The sequence below is a fragment of the Leptosomus discolor genome, chromosome 8, assembly GCF_034619465.1.
Source record: "Leptosomus discolor isolate bLepDis1 chromosome 8, bLepDis1.hap2, whole genome shotgun sequence".
NCBI classification, from domain to species: Eukaryota; Metazoa; Chordata; class Aves; order Leptosomiformes; family Leptosomidae; genus Leptosomus; species Leptosomus discolor.
The window spans coordinates 42,405,904-42,419,472 of record NC_141398.1 but is presented as its reverse complement, the minus strand read 5'-3'; positions in this window follow the sequence as shown (position 1 = coordinate 42,419,472).

Genomic DNA, 13,569 nt, shown 5'->3' with positions numbered 1-13,569 from the left:
GACTTCTGGACTAGTTTCATGGTGGAAAACACTATTGGTACCCTTTTTCAGAAATGTTTTTACTAATTGTGACTTATAAGCAGTTAGTAAATGCAGCAAGTTGGAAAATTACCTATTATGTCTTTCTGTGTAAACAGTTAGAACTAAGGTGACCTTTGCACCTGCTGTTTGCTTTGTGTCTATTGTCAAAGTATGTTTTGTGCTGAAATATCACAAATATTCTCAAAGAATGAACACTGCTAGAGAAATTAAGATTATATTTATTCCTACACAGGTACCTTCTAGTATGTTTTTTCTTTAGACAAGGTTTTTGCAAAAGTCTGCACCCACCAAAGCTGCAGCTACACATAAGCTATTAGAACTGATTAGAGAACACAGCCGTAGTTCAGTGCTGTAAGACAACCATTTAACATCTACATATGGATAATCCTTTTTACAGTGTCACAAGTGTATATATACTGAAGTTCCACTTGCTCAAGGAAGCTATGTCCAGACTCAAACAGAATAAAGCCTCATTTGCTGAGCTTACTTTCTGACAGTGGCTTCCACTGTCAACCTGTTGCTCTGTTCTCAAACTGAAACAGTTTTGCTTTCACCTATCGCAGTATGAAATGCTTGATCTATACAGCAAGGAACAGAAATACGGTAGTATGCTGGGCATGGTCTGTAGTCATGCACCCCCATTCCAGAGTGCATGGCTTACCATTTTTATTAATCTTGATATTGTCAAGCTTTCTGATTGCTGGGAAGTTTCATACAGTAAGTGTAGTTTTTACGCTGGAGTCCAAGATAGCATCACAGGAAAAATGGAAAATGTGTGATGCTGAGAAGGCTCACAAGCAATATGTTCAGATGAATATTCCTTACTGCTTTTCCATACTGCAGTGTTATGTCAGACAGCATTACCAAACACCAGGTGAATGTAGTGTTGTTAGGATCTCAGTAGTCAGGATTCCCATTTTTATTGTTAATTTTTTCTTGTTCTTCTTAAGCTGATACAGGCCATAAACTCTTCTCTACAGACTTTGCCAGCTGAGGAAAAACAGCTGAATTGAAGCTAAACAATGGGACTACTCTGTTGTCATCTATAAATACTACCAGGACCAAAAACCTTAGTGAAGGTGAAGAGTTATTTAAGCTAAAGGGCACTTTTGTTTTGAGAGCAAGTGGCTATAAACCAGGAATAAATCTAGGTTAGAAATTAGAAGGCTCAAGAAGAGTTCTTGAACTAGATCTCCTATCTTAGTAACTAGGCAAAAAAACCCCAGGTATTCGAAACGTAGAATTCAAATTTAAACAGAATGCATCCTGTTTTCCCACATTAACAGAATAATTAGATTTAGTTCATTTATAGCTTACTGACTTTTGGGCAAGACAATGTGCTGCCCTAAACTCAGTATAATGACCAGTTATTTTATCTCTGTTGTTCTGAGAACTGAGGATATTCACAGTGCATCCCCTGGCTAAAGTCATAATCATTGCAAGTCTTAAATATCAGAAACTGTATCTCTGCCCATTTCAGTGCATGAGCCAAGAGATCTTCCAGGTGGAATGTAATGACTCATGTGAGGAGAAGAAATAGGGTATTTTGCTAGTGATGAAAAATATCAAACAAAACAAGTTATCAGTGCAATCGTACATATACACTGAAGGTAAAGCCATATTCCATGAGGTTCTTCAGGCTTCAGTGGTTGCTCTGGGTTTTGTCCTGCCAGCATTCCTCCTGGAATCACCCACTATTCTTTGTGGTAGAAGATTCCTGATGGCAGCGAACAAGGGCATGACTTTATCTTACCTACTTCTTCAATAATCACATTAGTACCAAGGTTAATGTAACAGTGTTGTCTTGAATAGTTAATAGTACTATTAACTGAACATCACGGATGGGCTAAGCCTAAATAAAAGTCACAATGGTTGACACCAAGAACCTCTGGGAATATTTTGATATTTAGGGGAGAGGGTAGAGCAAGCACAGTTTGGGAACAGGTAATTTACTGCATGACAGATTTGACCCTTTTGTTGTCTCATAACATATTCCTCCTTCCTTGCCTCGTGCTTACTTTTTCACCACAAAGGATTATTGCAAAAACCCTATTGGCCTTATCAAAGTTACTTGACTTTTCACAAGTTCTCCGTACATTCTTCCCTTCTACAACTGAAAGAAATCCCACAATACCACATTAATGAGTCTGTCAAATGAGATATAATAGTTTATTATTTACTGCAAGAACCAGTCTTTACTACAAGTGAAACAGCAGAGGCTCGACTCTTCAAAAACCCTACATAATTTCATTTAATTGTTCTCCCTGTGGACATCCTTAAAGAAGTATCATCACCTGCCTTGCTAGGCTTCTAGGATGAGATCTCTGGTGCGTGTCAACTCACAGGTTTGTTGAGTTCTGCATCATTCAGGAAGTCACACTACTGCAGGGTTTACCTCGTTTTCATTGCTGGCAGTAGCCTTGAGCAGACCCTGTCCCTTCTGAATCTGAAAACTCCAAGTTCCTATCTAAAATGGGGGTTCAGGAAGAACTGGGAATGTAATAGGACTCAAAACAAAACCCCACAAACTTCCTGGAGGCAACATAGTACTCAAGCAAAACTAGGGTTTGCTTAATACTGCCTCCTGCTCTATCAAAAACATGGCTAATTTTAGAACATCTAACTTAAATCTTGATTTCTTAGTACAGTCAGGAGTGCTCTTCATAGATGACAGATATTGATTTATAAACCCAAGTTCACAACAGGCTTGCGATTAGCGCAGAAACTTCATCACATCTCATCCCCTAGTTGGGCAAAAAACATTTCTCACCCCAAACAGATTTAGTGAGACTAAAGAAACACTATACAAAAACTACATAGAAATACAGCCTTCCTTTCCCTACCCCACCCTACACAACCTTTAATTCTGATCAGTGTAAGCATCCACCATAACTGGCAGTTGTTCCCGCTCAGTAGAAGCACACTCCACACCAGCCACATTCTGACTGCAGCTCACTGACAGCAGACCATATCTCAGTAACTGGGCTAAGAGAATTAATAAAAAGATAGGCTGTTTGGGTAGAGGGGAAGGCAGAGTTTACCTCCTTCCTTTTTGCTTTTTTAGATTTAATATGTTTAATGTCAATCAAATTAGCAGTTGTCCCACCACTTAAATTTTTCAACCATATAGCTCGTCAGCAGTACATTCTTCCCAAATCAGACTTACTACCAGCTCACAGGACATCTTTACCACTGATTACTGCACATCTATGTGTTTGCTTTGCAGCCTTCATGGAAGAAATACAACCGGCCCCAGTTTTATAACAAACTTTCAGTCCAACAGGAATAGAGATTGGTGCCACAAGTCACATGGGTACCAGCATTCCAGAAACTGCTACACTTCTTCCATATAGCTCCAGCAAGTGCTTCGGCAGCTATCTTGAAGAAAGGATTTCCATAGAATCATTTATTCTGATTCAATGGCTATCAAAGTGATGATTCTGTGGAACAAAAACTCCTCATAAAAACTTTTGGCAAAGATCTACTTTATTCTCTGACAACTCATATACACACCATGTACACATCTGGAAGAGGGCAACACAAATCAGACAGACAAGGATGCTGTCAATTTTACTTCATTTCAGATTGTTAATCATCAAGTTTAATCATACAAAAGGTCTTATTTTTTAATTTGTCTGCATTCGGGAGATGTTATTATATAACAAAAGTTTTTTGTATAATGTGGAAATGTCTCTCAGCCAACTCTGATTATGGTTCTCACACTAGATATATCATAAACATGTATTTTGGCAGCAGTAAAAGTACAGTCTTCAAAGTATAAAGAAAACAGAATCCTATTAGTTTGAGCTGTCCCAGCTCCACCTGCAATTCACTGTCCTTACTGTTCAGCTGTAAGATTTTCTTTTCCATTGCTTCAATTGCAGAAAAAAAATTCTGTGTACTAGAACCATACATACCACTTTCCTGCAGCTGTCCATTTAGAAAAAAATAAATACGTAGAGTATCCTGAAAAATTAAATATTTCAAACAGAAGACACCGCTTAGTATAACCAGTCTTTTTTTTTTTTTTTTTTTTTTTTTTTTTTTTAAGTAGAGCCGTGAGCAGAAGCAGTGACAGCAGGGGGCATAACTGCTGATAGCCCACAGTTCTGTGACCACCACACCACTCTAGCCTGGCTTGTTTACCATAACAACTATCTAGCTGTTTGATTGCTACATCTTTTACACAGGCCAACCAAAAATACTATAAGCTCTACATATAAGCCATTTCTTTCTACATATCCTTTTGTGCATTGTAGAGCAGGAGTACAGCTCTCAGATCATCATGGCATGCTGAGGAAGAAAAGGGATTTTCCATATTCCCATCATGGAAAAGAAGCTGGGTAGGAGACTTTCCCAGTGCATTTGCAACCCTTTCTGTTTGATTCTAGCCACATAAAGAACTACTGCAACTGTTCATATTTGGAGGGCACAGGAAAGCAGGAGACTAAACAAAGAGGCAGTTCTAGCCAAGTTCCTTTTTCCAGAGCAGGAATTACTGTCCATGCCTTGCTGACTTCCTCTCACAGGAGCAAAAAGATGACAAGCTCTAGCAGCATTAGAAGAGCAGGTGAGAGCAAAAGAAATCATATTCCTCCTCCCCACACTCATAAGCAGTACTAGCATCAGTTTAGAAAAAAGTAGAAAGCAAGGGAGACTGGATTGTTTTGCAGCCATTAAGAGGTGACAACCTGGAAGTTATCGAATGGGGTCCAATTCTAGAAGCAGAACATTTCAAAATAAGTGAATACAAGACCAGCTGTAATATCTTTCAGTGATAGGTGAAGACATTAGCTCCTTTCTCTGCTCTTCTGGACTTTTTACAACAGTGCAGACAAACCTTAGTTTTCATACAGTTTATCTTTAGTATCATTTCAAGAACAGTACTGCAGTCTAGAGTTTCTGCTAGATAGCTACACCTTATTTCTGTTGTAGTGTGTGGGTTCCTTACTATTCAAAGTCAATGGTCCCCAATGTGAAGTCCAGAAAGGAGAATTTGTCCACAATCAAGGATATTTCTATTAGTCAACTCCTGTAAGTAACTCTTGTTGCAGACTTTTTGCTCTCATAACCACAGTAGATGTAGGAATTAGGCTATTTGAGATAATGTCACATCAGAGAAGGCCTGACATTTAATCAGTTCTCCCTTAGATAGTTCCTTCACCTATTGGTATGAATCTCACTTATCTTGAAGGGCTCATAAATTATTGCAGTCTCTGGAACTTCTAGAGGGACATTGCTGAGGAGGGCTAGTCAGCAGTGTACTCTCTACTTGCTCGAAAGAAATCTTAATAGAAGTTTGCAAATGTTTATGTTTGCTAGGGAAAGGTAAACAGGACAGTTTTTTGTTTACAATGACCACCAAATCTTACTGGAGCTTTTGAGGTGCAACTTCTCTTGCAGTAGGCTATATATAGGCTATCGAGACTGAGATAGAGACCAGTTCCATTTTACACGTTAAAAGGCTCAAAAATAAGGCTTACTGTACAATAGCACACATAGGATTGGATACAACATGAGACCTCTCTGAACTGGCCGTTTCACCTTTCTGTGACATATGCTTTGTGAACACAGTGCACTGCAGCCTATGTAAGAGCATAGTGCTGCAAACAAGCTCTTAGAGATCACTTATAACTCTTCCTCTCCTCTCCCCTCCCCTTCCCAACCTGAGAAACCTCAAGGTCAATAATCAGTAATGATGATTTCAGAATTAATTTCATAATTGAAAAGCCAAATCAACTGCTTACTGTAAGGTACCACAATTTCTTCTTTTCCATCCCACGACTTAGACAGTCATACTTGTTCACCACACCCTTCTGACCATTTCCTAAAATAAGTCACAGAAGTTTTCCCACAGACTAGCCAGGTTTTGCACCAAAACAGATTTAGCACCAATATTTTCAGAAACCCTCAACAGCACATAGTAGCAACAAGTTGCCTTTTACTCTACTTGCAGATCATTTGTCTTTGCTACTCTTTTACTAGGTTCTAGGCTACTTCAGCCTCCTCACTGTTTCATATGCCTGCTTCTTAAAGGATTGAGCTCTCCAATGACTGTGGGAGCACAAGTTTAATCAAGCAAAAGCCTTATGTTTGTGCTAGATCCTACACAAACTGATGGCAGCTTTCCTCCATGCTGATACTGAGGCAGTAGAAATTCTTGAAGATGCAGAGGAGAAAGCTCTTTGGGATTACCTCAAAGCTAGAATGACAAGCTGTAAAATCTTATTGCTTGAGCTGCAGTCAGCTTTTTCTTGAAGATTGCTTTGTATCTTGCTTAGACTGACAGTAGAAAGGCAAAGGTATGACATTCTAGCGCCTCCTTTCTCCTGTAGCTGTAAGCCCTCACACAAGAGTCAGATTTCTGTCACTAGCTTAGCTGCCTAGCAAGGCCTGGTTAGTTTTCTTTAGCTGCAGAGCATCTTGTGAAGCCTCTAGGCTGTTCCCTCAGTAATCCTGTTCTGGGCCCCGATAACCAGGAAAACAAGTAAATGGCACCAGCAGCACTTCTCTTTCAAGCACTTCTTCCCAAGGCACACTGTTTTGAGAAGCTACACCTATCCTCATGCTAAAAGCAGTGTACTAATGTTGGTTAGCTGTGCAGGAGCTATCAACAGTTGGCTATGCAGGTATGCACATAAACAGGGCAGGGAAGGTAAGCAAAGCAGCTTGATTACTCTGTATCCAGTTTGCCTTTGTGTGAAGGCTAAGTCTAAGCTTTTCACCACAAAAATCTCTAGGCCAGTGCAGCCAAAACAATGGGATTAAGTAGCCAAACCACTTCTCACATCTCTCTCTATAGGAAGATTTTTTCATTGATTACTTTAGAGGCTTTGAGCTTTTAATATTCATGCCTGTCCCAGTTAGTTCTCCTATGAAACTGGCATGTAGATCTTAGGTTTTAAAAGCAGTGGTTTACCTCACCATCCTACAAGATACCTTGTATATCTCTTGCCCTTCTCTTTTCTGATACCTGAGTACCTTCTCCACGTTTCCTCTCCTTGTAGGGTTGTTCTTTCAGGAACTTCATCATGTCTTTCAGGACTGTGTAATCATGATTAAAGTGATTTGGCTAAAGAGAAAGGACACCAGGGAGCCCATTTCCATATTTGCTGCTGGTAAACTAGTCAGGAGAAGAATTGGATCTTTCCATACGAGTTATAGGTGTTTAATGTGCTTGCATTCTCCCCAGTTACTAGTCCATATAGAGATGCATATGCTTATTAACTCACTCCAGAGTTCCTAAGGTCAAACTCCTTTCTGTGGGTGCCTGCAGGTGAGGTGGCACAAGCAGTCCCCACAGTGGTTCTTACAGGGTGTATTCTAAACAGACAGAAATTCTAACAGACATTCATAGAGACAGTCTAGCTACTCCAAGAATCATTGCACCTTTGACAACAGCTTGCTATTCAATCCTCTAAAAGTCCAAAGTACTCCAGAGCTCAACATAAGCTAGGAATCAGGAACAGCTTTAGTCATGGATATCACACATATTACATGAAATGCCTCTCACAAAGTTGTTAAGCAAGAACTGTAGTCTTGCAGAATTCTCACAGACACTTAGAGTACTGCACCATAAATAGCTTGAAAGCCTTAATAACAGATATCTGCAGCAGAGCACTAGGACTTCTAGGTGGAATCATAGAATTATTTGGATTGGAAAAGACCTTTAAGACCATCAAGTTCAACTGTATTAAGAGAGGTATCAAAGAATAATCAAAATCCCAAATCATACTAATCGTAAGCCCTCTAAGCACCAGCTAACACAATGAGAAGTAGAGTTTGCTTTCTTAAGGAACAGTAAGGCAATTAGTTCTTTACCAGCCTCAGAAGACAACCAGTACTTCCAAAGAGATAAAGCAGTGAAAGACAAACAACTACCCACAGACGGACACCACTGGCATACAGCACCATGCTGTTCCCAAGAACTTCACTGTCAAGGAAGAAGCTCTGTTGCAGGTGAGACTCCATTTTAATAAAGTAAAAAGTTGCACTAGACAAAAACTTCAAGAACACAGTTACAGCCTTGAGAAAACAGGACTCTTCCTACCACAGATGGTATTAATACTCATCAGAAGAGCTGCAGACCTGAGTGCAGTCACTGCTGGCCTATAGAAACCCCAAGTAGCTGATATCATTGCTGTTCTCTGGACCTGGGGATTCTGCATCACCTGTGTGCCCCCAGGTGCCCTTTCTGGGTATTCAGGACTCTTTTCCTGATCACCAGGAGTAACTCAGTGGTGGGTTTCATTGCTCTCATGGTCCAAAAAAAATTCCAAAGTACCTAGGGGCTACTGCTAAACAGGATGCACAGGACAAACTCGAGACTGGACTGTAAGCTTCGGTATCTCAGAAAGAGTGCAAATGTACAATATGGAGAAGGTACTGGAGAGGAAATGCTGGAGGCCCAACAAGGGAAAATGTGGAGTAGAGAATTACCAGCCTTTTAATGAGGAAAGAGAGCCTTTCTTGTAATATTATCAAGAGTAGGTGCTGGAACAGAAATGAACTCAATAATGTGATAGGCCTAACAGTGGTATCCAGGTACCTAGGCCACGACAGAGTGGCACTACTGGTTATCTCTGTTCACATTTCATCATAGTGATATGCTGAGCATCTGGCAAGTTCTGTTTAACAGCCCTTTTGGTGAAATTTATCAGTTCAGGGAAAAACATACTTCTTCCTGAATGCAAGTGTTCAAATATGAAACTTCATGAAGTTCCCAGTGAACACATAAATAACACATTTTGAAATGTGGAAGAATAAGTAACATCTGATAGCACAATTCCAGTGTGAACAAGAAATTACACGAATTCCCAAGGCTCCTATTCCTACCACATGTCCTGAGAAACATGACTTAAGTATACTGAGCACATCTTTATTTTCTTTCAGAATTCAGAAGGCTTTTAGAAGTGGCTAAAGAAATTGCTAGAGATATGACATACAGTGACATTAATGGAAGTTGTGTCCATTTGTAACATGTTTAACATTTATTACAAAAAACCCCAATGAATATAAAGCACGGGGGTTTTCCTTGCTGCTGAGCCTGGCTGCAGAAAGGCTTTTGCTTCATTCATATCATGGACTGAGAGTGGCCACTACACCACCTGAGCTCGAGTCAGACATTTTTTGCTGAGAGCAGAGATAAGAAATCTCAGCTTCTCCCTGAGGATGTACGTGGTCCATCAGGCGATGATAGAGATGACTTTTATTTCGCATTCCTGATACAGCAACAAAGAAGACATTGAAACTAGCATATTTTGACTATCCTTTTGAAAAAAATGGTTATTTGAACACAGGACTATGGGACGTGCTGACTGAAATAGAAGCTGGATTTTTATGTTGCTACTGTCTGGTTTTCAATGGTAAAGTAAGCAGTATGAAGGACTGTGTATTTGTGTTAGTAAATAAGGTTTTCAAATGTAATTCTGATGAGGAAAGGAGTTCAACACAAGAAAAACTCTAGCTTACCAGAGGTACGCGGACCTAATTCTTTTTTTGGTTTATTTGTGGTACAAATAACCTGTGGAGATGCCCTCAGCCTCCAAAATTTTCATCCAGATTCCACTGTAATCCAGTAACTCAGACTCACAGTATTGCACTTGGAGTAATTTGTAATTTTAAACTGAACATCAAGTGTTCATTTTAAACTCAAAAATTTAAGTGAAAAATTGGCCCAAACTAGCATGATGATGTCAGTCTTGTATCCTGAAGAGTTCAACAACTTCTGTGAGCTCTACTGTCTCCAAGAAATGTATAGGTGCCACAGGCTAGGTACCCTAATGCAGCAGGTTTGGAGTCTTTTTGAGTGTTTGACATGAATTTCTTTGATGATGCCCATATACAAAATTATTTAGACATCTGAGGCAGAAGCATGTCTAATTCTCTGTTTTCAAAGGTGAGACCGATTTCTTGGCCAATTTTGGTATCTGTGAGGTACACCTTAAAGCAAAAGAAATGTCAGCATCAAGACAAGGTTGACTTTGCTAAAATATGTAGACTTTTTCCTCTAAATCTTTTATCTGTAGGACAAATTCTAAATTTTTTTTCTAAGTTGTCTCCTCTGCTTCTTAGAAAATTTGCCACTGTGCCCAATTTAAAGACATTATTGGGTTTCCCTAAAAATACTGACAGGCATGTTGTAGTACCCAGGATTTGATTGTGGATATATGGTTAGTAATGAGATTCTAATTAGATTTTTGATACTTAAGCCTAGTGTGAGAAGGGTCAGTCTCTTAATCGCGTTAGACTTTGAAGAGATTACAGGAGTGACTTTTTCCTCCTTACAGACTCTACACTAAGAGCTGCCTCCTTTTAACTAGATTGCAACACTAAATGTAACTTGATAAATGTTGGCACATTGTTGTATTAGCTATAAAATCACGCACACAAATTTATTCGTTTTGTAACCCCACAGCACTGAATTGCAATACGAAAAAGGGCACCCCACACATACTCCGTCTAGAATAAACTCTTGGCATAACCACAAACGTCCAATTAAACAAACACTGTGAATTCTGACAGGATTTGTTTTCTCTGCAGACTTGACTGACAGAGGTGAATTGACACAGAAATAAGACTACCTCTAACTTCAGTCTCACAGTAAGTTTTTTTTTACTTGCTACTTCTGTGTGGGTCAGAAATAATAGTAAAGAGTGTCTTTGTCACTTCTTTGTTCTAACAGTGCAGACTGAGGGTTTCAGGAAAACACCACTCCTGATATTAGAGGAAAGCTAAAGGGGAGAGGAAAGTGCAGGGATATAAATCCATCGCCTTAGAAGGCGTGTGGTCTACAACTTACAACTTGGCATTCTCATCTCGCATACCTATCCTTCCTCCACCTCCTCTCCAACAAGTACTAGTCTTTACAGCCATGAGACACATTTCTAGATCTGTCTTACACAGTTTTCAACAGCACTAATGTTTATTTATGTACATTAAAAATTGACATGTTCTTTAGAGCAGAGGCTGTACTTTGAATTAACCTCTCTGATTTTGCATACAAGTTTACATCCATGGATCAAGGAGCCTTCGGAGTGAAAGGTCTCTAAAGCTGCCGTTCTGGGCAGCCATTGTACCCAAGGTACAGTCTATACAGGAAGCCAGAAGGAATTCTGTGCATGAGACAACAGAAGATGCAAACATCAGAATCGGATTTTGCCATGTTAGGATGTAGCCATACCGACTTTCAAGAGAGTGTTACGTACTCATAGTATGTATTCTTAAGTTGTATGGCCTGATTGTACGGATGCTGAGGTAAAACACTTCTGTTTTACCCAGCCATGTGGATTTTATGCCAGTTTCTGTTAGTTACTGACATAGCAGCTGGCAGAAAGAAAAAAGTAGATGAAGGGAGTGTTCTGTCCCCAAACACAAGGAGTAAATCATGCCTGTTTAAAAGAGTTGTTTTAAAATCTGAGCAAAAAAAAACCCCCAAACCACAAAGCATTGTAGAAACCATGTACCACTCTGGGAACAAAGTAACTGCTAAGCTTTGCTCAGAGCAGAATCTCACACAGCTTTAGCTTTAGTGTGTGAAAAACAGGGCATGGAAGCTAAACTGAATCCACCTAAGAGACAGGCTGGAGTAAAGCTCATCTGCTTTTTATTTTATGTTCATTTTAGTTGGCTGGCCTGGCTGACCACTTCAATAAGCTCTTTTGAGGTGAGAAGTATCTCCATAAATGCAAGCAAGTTGTTGAAAATGGTAATGAATGGAACCCAACCAAACACACTTTTATGAAAAACAGAGGTGAAGCCACTCTGACAAGACAAGAGTTGTGCTAGTTTAAAGTCCATAAACAATAAACATGGCCAGCTTCACCCCTAGCACAGCTGGCCTCTGAGGAAGCTAATTGTACTTGTCCTTGAAAGAGAAAAGAGCAGATAAGCCACAAAGAGTTATATTGTGGGAACAGCTTGTATGGACTTTGGTAAAGGACATGAAAGGAGCCAACTAAAAATGCATTCAGTCCTGATTGTAGCCAGCTTATTTTGATGGGAACTATTTACATATTCCATTTAGATCTTTAATGTTTCTGTAGTTAATTTCTTTCTTTTTTAAAGCCTTAGCATTTCTTATTAACTTTTTTAATCTATAGAAAGCAAATCAAGGTATTTAATTATAGGTGAAAATTTAAAAGCAGAACAAAATTAATTGTTACACTTAGGAAATTGTTTCATATGTGTAACAAGAAAATCCTCTGTATTCAGCTATATAAAGCAGGTGAGTTTGGCAAAGTACTACATTCATATGACTTGCTACCTTATTACCTATATTAAGTCTTGAAGTTAGAATTTATGCTTCTTAACTTTAAGCTGTAATTCTTAAAATGCTTACTGTTGCTTGCTGATTGAGAGTGGGTCTTCTGTAGAAGTAGTAACTGCCTGACATTTGAAAGACTAAATCAAAAATGACCTCCCACAGATATGCAAAACTGAGGAGCAATAATCAAGGTCAGTTCATAAGATTCTTGACTTTGGGTTCTTTATTTCTTTTTCCATTTCTACAAACTACTTTTTCATTCACATGCTCTGCTGGCTGCTGGTCTTGCCTCTTGTTGACACACACAATGCAAAGGACTAAGATGACAGAGACCACACATCTTTAGCCTTGCCAACATCGTGTATGACTGCCCAAAGACGTCACAGTCTGTACAACAGATACAGACACTCTTGTATTATGTCACATGGAAAACAGCCATTTGTTGACAGAGGCTGACCTCAGCTCTTACGTTTTAGTTTGCTGAAGAGAAGAGTTTTTCAACGGTAACGCTTTTTGAAACCTAAATATCTGGGTCAGGTTGGAAAGAAGAACTTACCTTCACTCAGATTCACTGCCCTGACTCCTGCAGAAGTTCCAAGGACGGGCCAGCCCCATCTTACAAAAATATGAAGCTGGTGTTTCTCCTGAACCCTTCCACTAAGGGTGTATGTGGTGCATTCCCTACGCCATGCCAGCTATGGTTCAAATCCCTCCAATACTTTACTGTATTTGAATTTTAGAGATTGCCTTATGTCTGGAGGTGTATGGACAACATTGTGTCCTCCTGGCCATGGTATTTTATTGGCGAGTGAAGAAGCTCCATCAGGAGGACATCTCCCAGCTTGGAGCTGGCAGGCAAAATATGTGGTGAATTGTCTACTTTAGTTCTTCTTAAAAAGCATCATTTTATGAGGACTGACTTTGCCAGACATTTAACTTTTATCTTGCATTGCTAAGGTTTAAATGGACATAACTTGTCACCGCTAGCAAAGGGCATGGTCCCATCCCATTGCTACCTGGCTGTATGACTGCTTGTGCCAGCACAAAATGGGCAAAGGTAGAAGACACAAGAAGCAGGAGGAGAGGGAAGATAGGACTGCCTCCAGAAGCAGTAGCAAGCTATGGCAATTCAAAACCTTTCATGAAGTTCCCTAGATCTGAGCTAAGAGGAATGTTGAGCAAGAATTAAAAGGTTATGTGCATATCTGACAGCAGAAACATAGGCACCTCCTGGGTTGGGTTAAAGGAATCAGGTGAATAGT